The following is a 6000-nucleotide window of genomic DNA, read 5'->3' as shown; positions in this document are numbered from 1 at the left end:
ATCGAGGGCTGAATGACATAACGGTTAAGAATCGTTATCCGCTTCCCCTTATGTCGTCAGCCTTCGAGATTTTGCAGGGAGCCAGGTTCTTTACTAAGTTGGACCTTCGTAACGCTTACCATCTCGTACGCATCAGAGAGGGGGACGAGTGGAAAACGGCGTTTAACACTCCGTTAGGGCATTTTGAATACCGGGTTCTGCCGTTCGGTCTCGCTAATGCTCCAGCTGTCTTTCAGGCATTAGTTAATGATGTACTGAGAGACATGCTGAACATTTTTGTTTTCGTTTACCTTGACGATATCCTGATTTTTTCACCGTCACTCGAGATTCATGTTCAGCACGTTCGACGTGTACTCCAGCGCCTTTTAGAGAATTGTCTCTACGTGAAGGCTGAGAAGTGCGCCTTTCATGTCTCCTCTGTCACATTTCTCGGTTCTGTTATTTCCGCTGAAGGCATTCAGATGGATCCCGCTAAGGTCCAGGCTGTCAGCGATTGGCCCGTTCCTAAGTCACGTGTCGAGTTGCAGCGCTTTCTCGGTTTCGCTAATTTCTATCGGCGTTTCATTCGTAATTTCGGTCAAGTGGCTGCCCCTCTCACAGCTCTGACTTCTGTCAAGACTTGCTTTAAGTGGTCCGGTTCCGCCCAGGGAGCTTTTGATCTCCTCAAGAAGCGTTTTACATCCGCCCCTATCCTTGTTACTCCTGACGTCACTAAACAATTCATTGTCGAGGTTGACGCTTCAGAGGTGGGCGTGGGAGCCATTCTGTCTCAGCGCTTCCAGTCTGACGATAAGGTCCATCCTTGCGCTTACTTTTCTCATCGCCTGTCGCCATCGGAACGCAACTATGATGTGGGTAACCGCGAACTGCTCGCCATCCGCTTAGCCATAGGCGAATGGCGACAGTGGTTGGAGGGGGCGACCGTTCCTTTTGTCGTTTGGACTGACCATAAGAACCTTGAGTACATCCGTTCTGCCAAACGACTTAATGCACGTCAGGCTCGTTGGGCGTTGTTTTTCGCTCGTTTCGAGTTCGTGATTTCCTATCGTCCGGGAAATAAGAACACCAAGCCTGATGCCTTATCCCGTCTCTTTAGTTCTTCTGTGGCTTCTACCGACCCCGAGGGGATTCTCCCTGAAGGGCGTGTTGTCGGGTTGACTGTCTGGGGAATTGAGAGACAGGTAAAGCAAGCACTCACTCACACTGCGTCGCCGCGCGCTTGTCCTAGTAACCTTCTGTTCGTTCCTGTCTCTACTCGTCTGGCTGTTCTTCAGTGGGCTCACTCTGCCAAGTTAGCTGGCCATCCCGGCGTTCGGGGTACGCTTGCTTCTATTCGCCAGCGGTTTTGGTGGCCTACTCAGGAGCGGGACACGCGCCGTTTCGTGGCTGCTTGTTCGGACTGCGCGCAGACTAAGTCAGGTAACTCTCCTCCTGCCGGTCGTCTCAGACCGCTTCCCATTCCTTCTCGACCATGGTCTCACATCGCCTTAGACTTTATTACCGGTCTGCCTTCGTCTGCGGGGAAGACTGTGATTCTTACGGTTATCGATAGGTTCTCTAAGGCGGCACATTTCATTCCCCTCGCTAAGCTTCCTTCCGCTAAGGAGACGGCACAAATCATCATTGAGAATGTGTTCAGAATTCATGGCCTCCCGTTAGACGCCGTTTCAGACAGAGGTCCGCAATTCACGTCACAGTTTTGGAGGGAGTTCTGTCGTTTGATTGGTGCTTCCGTCAGTCTCTCTTCCGGGTTTCATCCCCAGTCTAACGGTCAAGCAGAAAGGGCCAATCAGTCGATTGGTCGCATATTACGCAGCCTTTCGTTTCGAAACCCTGCGTCTTGGGCAGAACAGCTCCCCTGGGCTGAGTACGCTCACAACTCGCTTCCTTCGTCTGCTACCGGGCTATCTCCGTTTCAGAGTAGTCTTGGGTACCAGCCTCCTCTGTTCTCGTCCCAGCTCGCCGAGTCCAGCGTTCCCTCCGCTCAGGCTTTTGTCCAACGTTGTGAGCGCACCTGGAGGAGGGTCAGGTCTGCACTTTGCCGTTACAGGGCGCAGACTGTGAGAGCCGCCAATAAACGTAGGATTAGGAGTCCTAGGTATTGTCGCGGTCAGAGAGTGTGGCTTTCCACTCGTAACCTTCCCCTTACGACAGCTTCTCGCAAGTTGACTCCGCGGTTCATTGGTCCGTTCCGTGTCTCTCAGGTCGTCAATCCTGTCGCTGTGCGACTGCTTCTTCCGCGACATCTTCGTCGCGTCCACCCTGTCTTCCATGTCTCTTGTGTCAAGCCTTTTCTTCGCGCCCCCGTTCGTCTTCCCTCCCCCCCCCCCCGTCCTTGTCGAGGGCGCTCCTATTTACAAGGTACGAAAGATCATGGACATGCGTTCTCGGGGACGTGGTCACCAGTACTTAGTGGATTGGGAGGGTTACGGTCCTGAGGAGAGGAGTTGGGTTCCATCTCGGGACGTGCTGGACCGTTCGTTGATTGATGATTTCCTTCGTTGCCGCCAGGGTTCCTCCTCGAGTGCGCCAGGAGGCGCTCGGTGAGTGGGGGGGTACTGTCATGTTTTGTCTTTGATCTTCATGTCTTGTCCCTGTGCTTCCCTCTGCTGGTCTTATTAGGTTCTTTCCCTCTTTCTCTCTCTCTCTCTCCTCCTCCCTCTCTCCCTCTCCCGCTCTCTCTCTCTATCGTTCCGTTCCTGCTCCCAGCTGTTTCTCATTTTCCTAACGACCTCATTTACTCTTTCACACCTGTCCCCTATTTTGCCCTCTGATTAGAGTCCCTATTTCTCCCTCTGTTTTCCGCTTCTGCCTGGTCGGATTCTTGTTTGATGTTTGCTGTTCCTGTGTCCTTGTTCCGCCCTGTCGTGTTTTTGCCTTCTTCAGATGCTGCGTGTGAGCAGGTGTCTATGTCAGCTACGGCCTGTGCCTTCCTGAAGCGACCTGCAGTCTGTGGTCGCGTCTCCTGTCGTTCCTCTCTACTGACGAGAGGATTTCAGTTTCCTGTTTTGGATTTACCTTTGATATATCCAGGAGAATCATTGTTTGTTTGATACTGGAATAAAGACTCTGTTACTATTACGTCGCTGTTGGGTCCTCATTCATCAGCATAACATCCTTGATGACAACCTGCTCCAGAGTGCTCAGGACCTCAGAATGGGGCGAAGGTTCCCCTTCCAAAACGACAACGACCATAAGCACACAGCCAAGACAATGCCGGAGTGGCTACGGGACAAGTCTCTGAATGTCCTTGAGTGGTCCAGCCAGAGCCCGGACTTCAACCCGATCGAACATCTCAGGAGAGACCTGAAAATAGCTGTGCAGCAAAGCTCCCCATCCAACCTGACAGAGCTTGAGAGGATCTGCAGAGAAGAATGGGAGAAACTCCCCAAGTACAGGTGTGCCAAGCTTGTAGCGTCATACCCAAGAAGACTCAAGGCTGTAATCGCTCCCAAAGGTGCTTCAACAAAGTACTGAGTAAAGGGTCTGAATACTTATGTAAATGTGAAATAATTTTTTAAAAACTTTTAATAAATGAGCAAAACTGTCTAAAAACCTGTTTTGCTTTGTCATTATGGGGTATTGTGTGTAGATTGATGAGAGAAAAAAACGAATGAATACATTTTAGAATACTTATATTTTAGACTGTAGCGTAACGAAATGTGGAATAAGTCAAGGGGTCTGAATACTTTTCGAAGGCACACGCGAACACTCTCTCTATTTCTAATGTGAAACAAGGACAAGCATTCATCTGCTAGTGATAGCCAAAAACGTCATAGTGTCATAAAAAATTATACGATTTACAGGTCTGGCAAGCTGCAAAGCCAAGGCAATATTTCATAAAATATTTCAAATAAATTGAGTCGGCAGAAATCGGAATTCCAAGTAAAATTTCACCATGAATGCATGATAGGGATTATACTTTGTGCTATAAAAAACAATACTTTCACTTAAAACCTAGGCAGTATTTACTGAGTATACATTTGTCAGCAAACTGTGTTCTCTGAATCTGCCAATAGTTTATAAGGACAAAGAACAGGCCTTCAGCCTCGTATGTCACAAATCATCTCCATTTTCCATGTCAAATCAAATCTTATTGGTCACATACACATGGTTAGCAGATGTTATTGCGAGTGTAGCGAAATGCTTGTGCTTCTAGTTCCCGACAGTGCAGTAATATCTAACAAGTAATCTAACAATCTACCTAATACACACAAATCTAAGTAAAGGGATGGAATAAGAATATGTACATATAAATATATGGATGAGCAATGACCAAGCGGCATAGGCAAGATGCAATAGATGGTATAAAATACAGTATATACATATGGGATGAGTAATGCAAGATATGCTAACATCATTATTAAAGTGGCATTAATAACGTGACTAGTGATCCATTTGTTAGAGTGGCCAATGATTTCAAGTCTGTATGTAGGCAGCAGCCTCTATGTGTTTAACAGTCTGATGGCCTTGAGATAGAAGCATTTTTTCAGTCTCTCGGTTCCAGCTTTGATGCACCTCTACTGACCTCGGCTTCTGGATGGTAACGGGGTGAACAGGCAGTGGCTCGGGTGGTTGTTGTCCTTGATGACCTTTTAGTTGTATGTGTGTGTTTGTGTGTTTACTGTACGTGTGTACGTGTGTGTGTGTGTACATAATATGCTTAAACCCAGAGGTGATGTTCATTGTCAAGTCCTCGTTGACCGAGCATGACAGTGTGTGTGTGTGTGTGTGTGTGTGTGTGTGTGTGTGTGTGTGTGTGTGTGTGTGTGTGTGTGTGTGTGTGTGTGTGTGTGTGTGTGTGTGTGTGTGTGTGTGTGTGTGTGTGTGTGTGTGTGTGTGTGTGTGTGTGTGTGTGTGTGTGTGCGCGCCTTTTGCTCTATCTTCATAGGGATGTTCTCTTCTACATCCAGACTCTCTGTCGATTGAGGACAGGAAGCCCCTAGGAACCTCCAACTGTCAAACTGGTGCAATAACCTAAAAGAATGAACTGAAATGACACCATCCACTATTACTCTGCACACTTCCAGTGCAGGCTACTACTAGCTACATCTAGCCTGGCTTTGAGCCATTGATGGATTGATATAGACTGTTTATATTGCAGCTATGTGTTTTTAGTATGGGAATCAAACAGACTATTTTTCGAAGCCATTCAATCAAGTATTTTTGCCTGGTGCAACAGAACAGGCCTTGTGTACGTTTTGATTGGTTGTCGTTTTTTCCCCCCTGTATGTCATTTTCATGGATATCTTCTCTTTATTCCATGTGCACAGAGACATTCATTACAGACAAGCTTTCTATGATTCCCCAGTGTTTAACCCAAAAAGCTCAGACTTTTCTTGTTCCATCTACGCAGGCCGGCACCCGTGTCTCTCTGAGCCATGGCTCCGACGGACCTGCTCTCACTTGGGGCCAAAGCCAGGCCACTGATACGTTTCAGCTGGCATTTCCATAACAAAAGCTAAATGTGAACTTTAAGTAGGTTTAAGCCCTTAGACTGCAATATCTACTAAGCTAACATATGGAATTGTTTTAAGATGGTCATAAAATGTATAATTTTGCCATTTGATTTGGAATTTTAGGACACCTGTAGGTATGAAAAAATATACATATTTGATAAAACATTGAATGATATTTACTGCTGTAGCCCATAGAAACGGGAAGCTTCTACCATAAACACATAGGGTGCTATTAAATATTCAAAATGATGTCCCCTTGTGACGCACAGGTGCGTCAATCGACTCTAGGGGTTAAAGAGGACTGCCTTTAAAAAGCAACTCATCTCTTTGGAAACAGCCTGTGTGACATCGATATGAGTCAGAAACATTTATTCTAATGTCAAAATTGACTGCAAAGTCTAAATAGAATAATTTTGATCAAGAAGTCAGTCTCATCCAAAACTGAGTTTGAAACATCTGTGCGTCACAACGGGTAAATGAAGGTTGGATTTTGATTTGAGGATGTCCATTTGACAACTAACATGGGGTGAACAGCTGCAGT

Source organism: Salvelinus alpinus, chromosome 30 (genome assembly GCF_045679555.1).
Source record: "Salvelinus alpinus chromosome 30, SLU_Salpinus.1, whole genome shotgun sequence".
NCBI classification, from domain to species: Eukaryota; Metazoa; Chordata; class Actinopteri; order Salmoniformes; family Salmonidae; genus Salvelinus; species Salvelinus alpinus.
This window is presented reverse-complemented; position numbering follows the sequence as displayed.